Here is a 14,977-nt window from a genome sequence, read left to right on the forward strand (position 1 = left end):
GCGTATAACAGGTTCATTTCTTGCTGCGTATAGGCTTCTCTTCCATGCTGTGTATAGATGTGTGTTAGAACTAGGGCATCATAGGCCAGCATACATTCTCATGGTGTCTCTCTCCTGCTCCAAAAACCCAAGACGTGGAGAGGAGTTCCCATGGAGAATGTGTTCTAAATGACATCAAGTCCTCTCTTATTTATACTAAAAATGTAGAGGTTGAATAGACACGTCGGTTGGGCTTCTAGAGCCTACATATGTGCTGGTCGGCTTGATAATAATTACATAAACAAAATAAATTCATATCTCCATAAATACTTATCGGAATCGGATGATCTTTGGATCAATCCTACACCTCTCGACGAGAGGGATCCAATAAAAATATCAGCTGCCATAAATAAGTTGACCCACATGGAGTTTGGCCCTAGTTGCCAATTTAACAAGAATGCCTTCAAGAAATCTTGTGATTTGCCAATAATTGATGAGTGAGTCAACAAAAGCTCGAACGAATGAATAGGGATCTCAGGCTCAGTGCACTAGAATGAGTATTGTGACTAGTAAAAGCACAGGTATAGGTGCAGAGGAGAGTTCACAACAAATGGAGTAGCCACCGCAGACAAAGGAGCATAAGCTCCACCCACTACCAATGGGAGAAGGAATAGAGAGGTGCTTTAGATATTAAGAGATGTGCAGGACTTTGTGGGAGGTCCACAAACTCCTAGATCGAGCACTAGGGACAAGAGACTACCAGAAAGGTATTTAGGGTATAAGTCGTTGATGAGTGAGCTCATTGACAGTGAGCCTTCCAATTATTAGGAAGTTGCACAACGTTAAGTGTGGCAGGATCCAATGGTGGAGTAGTAAGACTCCATCATGCTCAATGATGTGTGTGAGGTCGTACCTATACCATTGGACAAGGCACTAGTTGGTTCCCATTGGATCTACACGATCAAACACGTTGCAAATGGCAGCATGGAGAAGTAGAAGGCTAAGTTCGTGGCCAAGGGAGTTTCCCAAAAAGAGGGCATATATTATGAGGAGACTTTCTCTCTAGTGGTCAGATACACTTCCATTAGGGTCATGATCTCTCTAGTAGCACAGATGGGATGGTAGATTCACCAAATGGATGTCAAGATGGCTTTTCTGAACGAAGTGATAAAAGAAGAGGTGTACATTGAATAACCAGAGGGATTTGAGATGCATGGGAGGGATACTCATGTATGTAGGTTAACGAGAGCACTATATGAACTCAAGCAAGCACCCATAGGATGGTATCGTCGAATTGACAGTTACTTGCAGCAGATGGGCTTCGTGAAGAGTGAGGCAAACTCGAACCTCTACTATTTGATGGTAGGATGTGAGCCTCTGATTCTCATGTTATACACAGATTATCTATTTCTGACAGCATCACAAGGGCTCATAGAGGATTGCAAAATGGAATTGGTACCAAAGTTTGAGATGAAGGATTTGGGGCTAATGTATTATTTTCTAGGTTTGGAGGTATAACAGATAGATGGGGAGATCTTCCTTGGCCAAGGGAGATATGCTATGGAGATTCTGAAGAAATTCAGGATGCTGGACTTAAACCCATGTCTACTCCTATGATTACCAATTGGAGGAATATATGTGTGTCAGAGAATGCAGCAGTGGACCCCACCTTGTATAGACATGGCTCATTCAATTTATAAAAAAGGCGAATGGATCAGGAGAGCTTGCTCGCTATAAGTGTGATTAACTTTCTTACAGTGGACCCCACCTTGTATAGACATCTTATTGGCTCTCTTATGTATTCGGTCAACATGAGGCTAGAAATTTGTTTCATGATCAACACTCTCAGCCAATTCATGGTTGAACCAAAGAGGGTACATTGGATAACAGTGAAGCATGTGTTGCAATATCTATGAGGTACAATCGAGCATGGATTGAGAATTACTTGAGATGATGGAGTCATGTTGATGGGATATATAGATGCATACTAGGCAGGTCGTGCAATGGACTGAAAAAGCACCTCATGGTGTTGCTTTAGAATTGGATCAAGGGCTATCTCTTGGTACAAAAGGAAGCAGAAGTTTGTGGCGCTGAGTTCTGCAGAAGTAGAATACATGGCAATGAGCATGGCTACATGTGAGGCTATATGGCTTCGGAAGTTGCTAGTGGCACTATTCGGTTAGAGATTGGAGTTGACCAATATCTATTGTGATAATCAGAGTTGCATCAAGCTCATTGAAAATTCAGTGTTTCATATAAAGTCAAAACACATCGACATCATATACCACTTCATCAGGGACTATGTACAACATGGATCAATTCAGCTACAGTATGTTTCCACATATCAGTAGGTTGCAAATATTCTAACGAAGGCCTTGGACAAAGAAAAGTTTGTTTTCATCAGGGATAAGTTGGGAGTTGTGGAGAACACCTTCCATGCTAAGGGTAAGTGTTAGTTTCTATAGCTCGGACAGGTGATATAGTCTCAGATGGTGTCTATGAGGCTAAGAACACAGGTGGATTAATTATCTCCAATACCCAGAAAAAGTTTCTACGTGGAATTTCTTAATTAGATTTAATTAACCAATTTTAATTATTTTCCTACATCTAACTTAGGGAAATGGGTTATTTAATCAGGATTAACTGAGACAAGTCGATTTTTCTCTAGAAACTTCTAGAAAAGTGATTTTTAGAAGTCAATATGATCTTAGCTATTGGAGTTAGATCGTGTTCATTGATTTGTCAATGAGATATTATAAGAGGAGATTGATGGGGCCTTTGGAGATCATTTGAACAAGGAGATTTGCAGTGATAGCAAGGGCATAGTGATACTGTGAGAGACACCAGAAGCATGTTAGTTTTTGGTAGCATCGGATGTGTTCTAGCCATGAAAATTGGTGGAGAGGCTAAGGCACATGAGTTCTAAAGTACCCAAAAACTATTTGGTGAAATTCCACTCGGATTGTATTTTATTAAAATAATTAATATTTTTTAATGGGGTTCCTAAGTCTAAACTTAGGGAAATTAAAACATTAATGGGTATTAATCAAAATATGGGTGAGAATGATCTAGAAGGCGAACGAAGTCATGTTTTAATCGTATCCATTGATTAGAGACTTATTCTCGACCGTTGAAGTCTCAACGAGAAAAGTATAAGGAGGCTTGGGGTTCATTTAGAAACACGCACAGAGAGAACGAAATGATCTAGAGTTCGATTTTTGGGGCTAGGAAGCTAAGAAATTCGAACTAGGTGATCATTCTACCGCAGATGGGCAGGGATAGGTTGGGAGTACTGACAGAGAAGCAGAGAGAAGCTACTGGAGGCAGCACAACAGCTAAGAGGACTGACACTGCGCCAATCTGGGCCCATGCATGTCTGACGTGGAGTCAGAAGGGCCAGCGCAGAAGCAGAAGTTGCCCTCGACGCAGAAATTCGGAAGGTTAACACAGTAGGCAGAAGAGACAGCACAGAGCTGATGCAGAGCCTGTAAGGCTATTGCAGGGCCTACGCAGGGCTAGCTTAGAAGTAGCCGGGGTTAGCCAGTTTTGCTACCGGATCAGCCGAAATCTACCAGGTGAAGTGAGGTAAAACCCACTCATTTTTTCCGCCATTGTATTTTCTCCGTCACTGGATTGTCGAGAGGGCATCCAACATTTGTATTCATAACTACTGCTTAATAATAGAAAACCCACAGAGTTGTTGCACCGGTTTTCCCATATTGGGTTTTTCCGGGGACTATTTTGTCCAAAATAACCGTGTCCTATGTATCTTGTTCTTTGCTCAGTTTTCTGTTTCATGAAATCAAATATTTATAGTGTAGGCTGCAAAAGTAATTTGCTTCAATAATCAGAGAATAACTTGATAATGTATATTAAAATCAAGTAGGTGAAGTAGATTCAGATTTGATGCAATAGGGGTTCCTTGAGGATTAGGAATTTTCACACAACAAAGTTTCTGCAGGAGAAATTGAGGAGAGAATTTCCAGAGAAATTCTTGACAACGATTATAGTTTTCCGAGAGCAAGGAAGAGGCCGAATTATTTTGCAAGAGGAAGGCCGAGTTAGGCAGTGCGAGTAGCCAGTATATCTAATGGAGTTGTCAAATGCTTGTTCATTTTAGTTGTTAATTGTTGAAAAAAAATTCTATAGGGAATGCGAGTTGGGTAGTCAAGTTGTTGAAGGCGGTATTACTCACGAGATTGATTTCCTGGGGGAAGTGCGACTTTCTGGGAGGCCATTTCGTATTTTTCCAGTTTGTCAGTGTGAGTTGCAGGAGGAAGTGTGAACAACCTAGGAGAGGCCTAGTTGATTTGCAGAGGGAGAATCTTGATTTCCTAGTTTGATTTGGTCAATGGAAGTGAAGAAAATTATTTTTCCGTAGCTTTGCTAGTGTTAGGCAAGCAGTTTATGTAATCCTTGATTTGTTGAAGAAATAATATAAACGTCATAATCCTTCTGTGTGTTATTTTCTCAGTTCATGTGATTAAATTTTTTTTGGTGAGATTGGAGTTTTGTTTTATTCAACATTTGTCATAAGCTAATTTACAAAAGACAAATAATTTGCAAAAATAAAAGAATAATAACCAGTAACTGCAATAGAATTTTCACACAAACTTGTTCTCTCACCTTGCTAGGGGGGGTAGTCTTTATCCATAGTCCAGTGGGACCTCCTCTAAGACCCTATGGTCATAGGAGGGGCATTACTTGGGAAAGTTGGATTGAAGTAATGTCCATTACCATTCCATACTTAACATATTTCATCATTCCTTTGATACCACCTCCATCCTTTAGGCTAACTTTCATTGGGATTTGGCACTCACACATCCACATCCTTGAGTAGATCAAGAAAAAATTTCCCTGGAGGTTGATATTGCAACAACAATGAAAAAGCATAAAATGGAGACCAACAAAAAAAAAAAAAAAAATGCAAAATATGAAAGATATGAAAGATATAATTAGCACGTGGGTTGAGCTCTACCCCCTCATTAGCCATCACCTGGTTCTTGAGCACTTGATGCTCCATCTCATCATAAATAACCCGCGCATGTCCCAACCCTAATGAGTGAGAAACTAACTCATCTTAAGGGGTAAAATAAATGATATAGTTTAAAAAGCAAGTTTGGGTCGTTAAGATATGCACCATATAAAACCATTATCAACAAAGAAGTAAAAGACTCATCTCAAGGGGTAAAATAAATGATAGAGCATAAAAAGAAAGCATGGATTCTTGAGCTATGTACCATATAAAATCATTATCAACAAAGATGTAAAAGGCACACCAAAGGAGTGGAAAAAGCGCGCCAAAGAAAGGGGTAACTCATGCCTCCACAATTGCTCCCTACACACCAGAGGGGTGGAAAAAGCAGACTCAAGACCTCCATGATTGCTCCCTACATTACATCTATACACTCAAGATGTGGAACTCCATCAACCAGTCCCCTAGCCATGGCACTTGGCCATGAAGTCATTCCCCTATGTTGCCACCTATTGTCATAAACAACTATGAATTGAAGGGTTGACCTTTGAAATGCCACCCTCCCTTAAGTGTTGGAAGCACATAATAGGGTTGCTTACCTAGCCACCTATACAAAGGTAGGGAACACTTTTATAGGACTTGGTCTAGTCAAATATTTGAAGGTAATCCCAGTTTGAAGTATTAATATGCCCTTAATAGTTAAATATGGTCCACTTGATTCATCCATGGTTATTGTCTCTAATGAATGGTTGCTTTCACTGGAGTTTGAGATGGTTTTGCTTGGTGGTCTTGCACAAAGCAACTAAGGCCTTGAGGGTACACTATTCCACTCCTATTCCACATGATGCCCAATTTGTACCACACTTTTGAAGAGGATGATGACCTTGCAGATGTAGCATTGTCCTTCTATAGCAAAGCCTTAGGAATTTTGATGATCTTGGCAATTGATTAACACCCTAGAGCACTCTCAGAGGCTAGAATGTTGAGCTCATCTTTTTTGGCATTCAAAATAGGCTAGAATTTTGAGCTCATCTTTCTTGGCATTTAGGATTCTTGATGATGTACCTAGCAAACCCAGCATGCCCCTAGGCTAGCCTTGAAACTACTTCATGGGCATGTCTTAATCCAAAGCCCAAATGATAACGATTATCCCCAGGATGATTATGGAGGGGTTATATTACCACATGGAGTATGGAGGGGTTATATTAGCACATGGAGCCCCAACGATGGAAAGAGAGCACTACGTTGTCTAGATGGTAGCCATGGGGATGACACAGGGCACTCGGAGCTAGCTTTTGGACACATGGAGATGTTTTTGAGGCTTGACTGGAGGACCCTTCCTCAAGTCATGGTTGATCATGATGCTTAGAGACGTATCCAGCTCTTGCATTGCACTTTTGGAGCATTTTTAGCCCTAAAAGGGCACAACATTATGCTTAGTGAGGCTTACAACTCACACTTGTGGGCAAATGTTGGCATATTTTATTTTGGTGAGCTATTGGATTGGCTTGTAACCCATTTACTTTATCTCTATCAAAATTATGGGCTTTTAGTTGGATTAATGGAAGTGATAGAACTCCTATAAAAGGATGATCAGTCCATTCATTAAATCTATCATCACTTGCGTGGATTTCGACCTACTTAGAGAGAGCTCAACTTAGCCTTTGCTACTCACTACTTATAGAAATATGATAATTTGTGGAGTTATTGAGAGCCAACTTAGTCTTTGCTACTCACTACTTATAGAAATATGATAATTTGTGGAGTTATTGCTATTGGAGACTAGCTTGTGTATTGGTCATGTCTTTTGGGGGATTGAGAGAAGGCAATTTGTTGGAAAATTTGAGTATTATTGCATATATTTTATGGTTTTCATGTGATGAAATATTGCTATGGTTTTTTTCTATTGTATCTTGTCTAAATGCATATTTTTATTGGAAAATTTTGGTAAATTATTGCATGTTGAATCTATTTTCCTCGAATTCCCTAGAAGACCTCCTAAAGAGTTTTATTCTAATTAATTTCTCCCCTCATAAAAAGATACATAGTGTTTGAATGTGAAAACTAGGGCTTTACCCCGTACTCCATGCATGAATTTGGTTTCTTAAATTTAGCCCCTAAGACTCCATCACCCAAAAAGGGAAAGGCATTGGGATCCTAGTGGTACTCAAGACTCATCAAAATTTTTACCTTTTCTTCCTTCTCTAATTTCCTCCACCCTTTAAGGCAAGTTACTAGGGCTACGGCCAAATTCAACTAGGACTGCTTGAAGAAAAATGTACGCGCTAATAAGGCTTGTTTTCTCCTTGATTGACCTCTCACACTCAAAATTTAGCTTGTTCCATGGTGAAAATTGTCCTAATAGGGTTGATGTCATCAACCCTAGGCAATTTATGCCCTAATAAAATCCTATACTTATACAAGGTTTCAACTTCGGGCTTATTTGAAGGTTTTTCATCTCCTATTGTTGGTATTATCTTTAAGAAAACCTTTTCTCTGTGCTTGCATGCCCATATACACTCTTGTTGAACTATATCTTGAAACTCTAGGTAACAAGTACTCTCTTCAAGGCTTAGCTTGTGGTACATTTCTCCTTTTATATAGATAATTGTGCCCTAATATACAGAAGTAGCTTACTACTTAGTCTCTCACATATATCACCTTGAGCTAATTGACTTAAAATATCATTTAGGCGAGAAATTGAAAAGCCTCTCTTGTGGTGAAATTCTACTAAAGAGTAGGAGGTGGAGTGTTAAGGTGACAATGGCAACCACCTCATTGTTGCATCTTGGTCTAGCTCTTGCCTTGTGAGGTCTCTCACTAGGCCTACTAAATTTTTAGGCAACACCTAGGTTTAAACTTTAGTGAGAAGGCAGCTCAAGCTTACTTACAACCTACAAGTAGGCTGCAACTCAAAAAAAGATAGTGAGAGACGAGTGGTGTTGAGAAAGGATACAGCCTACAACCTACAATTATAGCAGACATCAGATGAGGGAGGGTTTAGTGAGACTAGGGGTAAAACAGGGCTATGATTACACCAGAGTCTAGATTGTGGATGTGTGGAGGGTTTATTTTACATTGTACAATGTTGAGTGTACACACAACCCAAGGTCATAAGTTACGTAGGTCATGACTCACAAGTTACAGAGGGAGGCAAGCGGAGGGGTTGCAATGGAGAGATGTCGTAGAAGGCGGTCATGCTAGAGTTGGAACCAATTTGCACCCTTGATAGGTCCACCATTTTTTTTAATTGGAAAATTTGAAACCCTAATTTGAACCTCAAGTCAACCCTTATATTTTTTCCATTAAACTAATCTTTGAGTTTAGGTTCAACATCAAGTTCAGTTTCGATTTGGTTTTCAATTTGGTTCAGCATTAGGTTCATTGAACCTCAATGAATGTAAACAAAAAAAAACAAGGTTCATTGAATTCCCAACCTAAAGGTTTAGGTTCAGCAAACCTTATGACTTGGCTTGCACCTATCATAGCGTCGATCTAGGAATTGTTCCTCCCCTTGGAGTTGGAAGCAATAGGTTCATGTGATAACCCTCCCATACCTAAGTTTATAAACTTACATACAATCATATACTAGCGGCACATTTGAAGATCATATGCTAGTGGGACATTTGAAGATCATACATGTGTGAAGTACTTTGATCGCTTTGACATTAAATATGGTCAACCATGATGCTCTTATGATTCTTGTACCCATATTGTTGATCTCACTTGATTTCTTGAGTATGTTCTAGATATATCATCCAAGGGCTACCAAGATCACATACCTAAGTTTATAAACTTACATACAATGATATGCTAGTGGGACATTTGAAGATCATACATGTGTGAAGTATTTTGGTTGCTTCGACATTAAATATGGTCAACCTTGATGCTCTTATGATTCTTGTACCCATCTTGTTGATCTCACTTTATTTCTTGAGTATGTTCTAGACATTTCATTTAAGGGCTACCAGGATGCCTTAAGATCTGATGTGTTGCTTCTCTAGCACTCGCTTTGTATAGGATGTCCAACCACATTTTGTGATGGAGCAAAGCACTTGATGGAGAAAATTAGGGCACTTTTGAGGAGCATTGACCTTGATGATGACTTGGCACAATTGATGCGACCCTTCTATAGCCTCAAGACCTTAGATGCTGACATTTGAGGCCAGGACATTGGATTGGAGAGGAAGTGCAACCTTAAGATGACAGGATCCCCCTATGTTGGCATTATACCTTCTTGTCAGATGTTTCTCTTCTCTTGATGGTGTTTGATGGTGATGATCAATTGCAACCCCTTTGGAAGGGTAGTTTCATCTTCTACATTGATGATGTCATGCCCTAGCTTAATGAAGTCATTCTAGTAATGTATTTGATGGTGATGTGAGCTTTTGGAGGTGATGTAGGGCTTGAGAGAGCTATTTTGGTGATGAGGCACCTTCTTTTCATGGAGAGATATTCCCTTTTGATGAGTTGTCACCCTTGGAGGCATTTCTACTCACACATGCGGGATCTTTGAGGTTATTTCTCAAGTTATTTCTTTTTAGAGGCGTTCTTTGTGGTCAACTTGATGATTTATCCACCTTGTATCATGGATTTAGTACTTTTTAGGGGATTTAGCCTAATTTTCAGTTAAATCGCAAATAAGGGAGCAATTCACCTCATTGTTTCATTGTCACAACTTGGATTATTCATCTCTTGATTAGTATTGTTCTCTCTTGTGCACCATGGAGGCCTAGTTGAGCAACTTATCTTGGGTGGAACTGTGATGTGACGTGATCTTTTTTCGTGTATGCATACGATGTATCTTGGATGATGAATGGTGTATCTCTTTTCATGGGACAAATGTTTGCTTCATTGTCCCTTGTTAAAAGATGGTCAGGACATACACATTAGCACGTGGGAAAAAGCCTAGAATGAGCTCTACCTTACATCACAAAAGGAACCCTTGCATGTCCCCACCCCAATGAGAAATGAAATGACTCATCCTTAAGGGGTAATAAAACTGTTATACCTCATTCAAAGCAAGCTCTAACCCTTTGAGCTACAAGCAATAATACAAAGAAAAATCAAGCAAAAGTAAAAGGCATACAAGACAGGTGGAAAAACAAAGGCCAAGTTGGTAACTCATGCATCCATGATTGCTCCCTCCTCACGTCTATACACTCAGGATGTGGATCCCCATCATTTTGGTCCCTTTGACCATGGCACTTGGTCATGATGTCTTCTCCCCTCCATACCATCATTATTATTCACTAACACCTATCAATTGAAGGGTGGACTAAGGAAATGTTACTTTCCCTTAAGGGTTGGAAACACCTAATAGGGTTGTCCTTTAGCCACTCCTACCCTAGGGAGGAAACACCATTGCGAGCTCAAGGCCCTTAACTTGGAAGGGAATCTTTATTTGAAGTATTAAATAGCCCTTTACATTCAAGCTTGGTTCACTAAGATGCAAAAATGATTATTGTCCCCGATGATTGGTTGCTTTCACTAGACTTTATGTTGTGATTGTTAGGTGGTTCAGCAGCCCATGTCCTGGGCACTTTACCCACATGTACACAGGGCCCAAAGAAGTATATCAACACCCACAGTTGAAGCGTTGAGAGCCTTGGATCTCTAGCAACAACAACACATCATACCTACCCTGGGCACCTCTGGGACCCAACATGCCCCCAAGCTGGCCTAGCACCATATGAGGCATGGCAACTGATTCAGGGCCCAGATGAGGATGTTCTCACCTTTAGAGACTTGGGAAGGCTAGTAACCCCTGGAACACCCTCAATGTTGGCGCAGATATGGACATTTTTCTACTGTTGGAGACCCAGGAGACCCCATTATGATGCCCCAAATGGATTTGGGGACCACAAAGAGCCACTGATAGAGATGTGAATGCCAACCCTTAAAGGATGATTTTTAGATGCTTTTACATCACACTTGGAACTCTAGAGCACCAATGCTTGGCATTTGGAGCATCTTCTATAGATGACGTCAGCCAAGAAGGCTTGAAGGCTCACACGTGTGGGCTTTCTTTTTCTTTTATGTTGAGAGTTAGTGGATTGGCTTGTAACCCAATGCATCATTGTGATTTTACTTGCATCATTTAGGGGATTTTTAGGCAAAATTAGAGCTTATCCTCCTCATATAAATAGACGAGTGGATTGTTACATTTTCCTAATCATCTCTTTGACTATTGAACCCTCCTTAGAGAGATTTTGACATCTTTTTCTTGGTGAAGATCTAATCGGATGGTTATTGTTCATTGGAGCTATTCACTTGACTTTGGAGACGTTGTCTTGGATCAATAAAGGATTGTTCATGCATATTGTCTTGCAAGTGAGCTTGTTTATTGAAAATTTTCTGATTGTATGTCTAATGTATGGAATAAATTGATGATCTAGGGTTTTTCTATTATGCCCTAATTTATTGAAAATCAATTGCATAGAATCTAGATCTCATTATTGTGTGCATTACTCATATATGATATGTGAATGGTAATCCCCTTGGTGTATCTTGATTATAGCTATCCCAAGTGACCTTGATCCCTCACAAAGGCAATAGTTAGGGTTTGTGCTAGGGCATCAAACATCCTTACTCCTTTGCAAGTTATTGCTTATATCAAGCATCCTTAGACTCCATCCACCCAAGGATAGGCACTGGCCTTGTCTAGTTGGTGATCAAACCATATTTCATCCACAAACTTGAATTTTCTCTCTCCATTAATTTGACCCTCTTAAGGTCGAAAGACCAACTAGGGCTTAGTGCAAGTGAAAATTGGCGACAAAGAGGAATTTTCGGTCTTGGAAGGTCTCAACATCTAGGGTTCAGTGGTTGCCTCAAAATCATTTCCCTTTGGTAGCCATTCCTTCCATTTTCATCCATAATTTCTCTTGCCCTAGTTGTTTGCCCTAAGATAAAACCCTAATTTGGATACAACTTCAACTTAAGGGCTTTTTTAAAGTTTCATGTGCCTTTATCTTGATAATACTCAGCTAACCTTTTCTTAGCACCTTGACCTTTGGTCATCCCAACTCACAATTTATCAATCAAACCCTAAGTCTTGTGTTGCCTCAATTTGGCCTCTACTTGGAAAGCGAATTGCCCCTTCTTCATTGTTGGAGCCCTATACTTAAGTTGTGCCTTTCCCTTAGGAATCTCTTTGTCGCCTTGAACCTCTAAACCTAGAATATCTATTAGGTGACCTACATACTGGGACTCCTCCCATTGGTGAAAATCAAAGGGGTAGTAGTTGTGGTGACAATGGGCTACTACCTTATTGTTGTCACTTAGTCTAGTGTTTGCCTTGTAAGGTACTCCTCTACAAGGCCTGCTAGATTTTGCGGCAACAAGGTGACAATGGCTACCCCTCCTCATTGTTGCCATAAACTCTGGCCCCTCGCCTAATGAGTCCTTTCACCATACCTATTAGATTTTGTGACAACATTGACCACACAAGTCAAGATACTTTTCATATCTCCCTTCCCAAACTTGAATTGGGGTTGTTAGAGGTTTGATTGCTTGAGCAAGCAATGAGGTTGGGCAAAACAAGGTATTGTTAGAGCATTGAAGAAGCCAACCTTTTCCTCAATAAAGAACATGCACAATGTGTGTTCTTGCAAGTGCTTGCTCTAAGCATGTGTGTGCTTGCTAGTGCTTGCTCCGTTTTCTTCTATCAAAGAACTCAATCTTCTATCACAACACTCAATACACACATATATGTATGTATATGTATATATGTATTATACTTTACTATAATCCCTTATATATAGGGATAGGTATAGTACATAGGGGATCCTTATATATATTTGGATACACTAGGAACTTACCTGAGCATGTATTGTTAGAGCATTGAAGAAGCCAATCTTTTCCTCAATAAAGAACATCCACAATGTGTGTTCTTGCAAGTGCTTGCTCTAAGCATGTGTGTTCTTGCTAGTGCTTGCTCTGTTTTCTTCTATCAGAGAACTCAATCTTCTATCACAACACTCAATACACACATCTATGTATGTATATGTATATATGTATTATACTATACTATAATCCCTTATATATAGGGATAGGTATAGTACATAGGGGATCCTTATATATATTTGGATACACTAGGAACTTACCTGAGCATGTTCTAATCTAAAGTGTCATGTCTCTCTCCCTCCAAATCTAGATCCCTTTCCCTAAGGTGCATACCTCCACATCCCCCACTCCACACCCCCACCCTGGTACTTACTTTGAGTCTTAAGTTTTTCTTTCTCCTGACCCTTAGCACACTCAACAATATATCTTACCTCTTACTCCAACCTCAGTCTTCCATTACTGATATTTAACATCTTGCCGAGAACTCCTTTAGCTGCCATGATAACAAAAATCCCCATCAAGCCACCCCATATCCAGCCTCAAACTCAACCAGAGCAGCTTATTTCTTTCCTCATTGAATAGCCATAATGAAAGAGGAAGGAGCAAGAAAGCTATAGAAAATGAATTCACATCTCAGTGAAAATAAATGCTTGAAACAACTGCTAGTATTCCAATCCTGGTCATTAGCACAAGATGCATTGTACCATCCGGAGTTTGGAGGAAACTCTTTTGATTCTCTTCCACATGTCCACGCATTTATGAAGCATATCTCAGAATTGGAAGAAAGACATGAAGATATCATGATCAGGTTGTTTTTACTTTCCTTGGGACCAGGGAATGGTGGCTGACTCAATCACAATTGCAGCCCAAAGGCAATTCCTTCTCTAAAAGCTTTGATTGAAAGATTTCATGGGTTTTGTGGCCCTAGACTGCAGGAGTATGAAGACACCTACCAGCACTTGTTGGAAACCTTACAACAGGAAAACCTCTTGGCCTTTTTGAAGGTAAAGAAGGTGTTGTTGAAAATAAAGAGAAAATATTAGAAGAAGAACATCCTTTTGACCTTTTTGAAGATAATGGCACACAAGGAGTGGAGGGGGAACCACAAAGATTTTCCAGCTGAGTCTCCTAAGTGTGAGGAAGAGCTTGCTGCCCCAGAACAAGAAGAAAGAGATTAGAATGACACGTGATTTTGATAGCATCCTTACTGTTCCAAAAGGACAGGGACTAGTGGAAAGCCTTGAGGAGGAAAATCCTCTCAACCTCCTTCAGAACATTGGTGCTCTAGATCAAGGAGATAGGTTGAAAGATAATGTCCCAAATCATGATAATGTTGCTGCTGCTATACTAAGTGATTTTTATGCCCTTAATTCAAGAAGAGCAACACTGCTAGCATTGTTGAACAAGGTACTGCAAATCTAAAAGAAAAATGCCACGTCAAACCTGATTCCCAAGTGAATTTGGATATGTGCCTTCAACAAAACAGAGGGAGATCATAAATACTATGTTTTAATGAGTAACCAGTTTATGATGATGGAGCATTCTTTGATAAACTCCCTGTGGCAGGGAATCAGTTTGATTACTAAGGTTTTGATAGGAATGAGAACAGCTCTAGAGAGTACTTGAAGATTGATAAGGGTGGACCATTGTACCTTTGAACAACAGCCCGGATGATGATTGTGGGGATCTAATTGAGGAAATGAGAATAATAGATCATTTCTTAAATGCACCATCCACTAAAGACATGGTTTTGAACCATTGGCAAGATAATGATGACAAAGTTGAAACTATAAACTGGCAAGCTTGTGTGACAATTATGACCATGATAACAGAGAATGTGGTGCTGCGCTTAGGATAGACTTAGGCCATGGAATACAAGAGCAGGGAGTGAGGCATTCCAGAGAAATAATGCAGCCAAAACTAAAGTTTAAATCAATGGAAGATGTTTTAAAGAGCAAGACAGATGATGCACAAAAGTTATTGGAAAATACCAGCAAGCATAAAATTGGACCTGAAAAACCAAAAAAATAAAAAATAAAAATTGGAAACCAGAAAAACTTAAAAAAAGTCGCAAGTATCAAAAGAGAGATCCAAGATATTTGAACATTGCTCAGGAGAGTAAACCATATCATAAATAGTAGCATTTAGGTTTAAATATCAAGCAATGATTATGAA

The sequence above is a fragment of the Pinus tabuliformis genome, chromosome 6 (genome assembly GCF_031772625.1).
Source record: "Pinus tabuliformis cultivar Carrire ecotype Pingquan chromosome 6, CPIR1, whole genome shotgun sequence".
NCBI classification, from domain to species: domain Eukaryota; kingdom Viridiplantae; phylum Streptophyta; class Pinopsida; order Pinales; family Pinaceae; genus Pinus; species Pinus tabuliformis.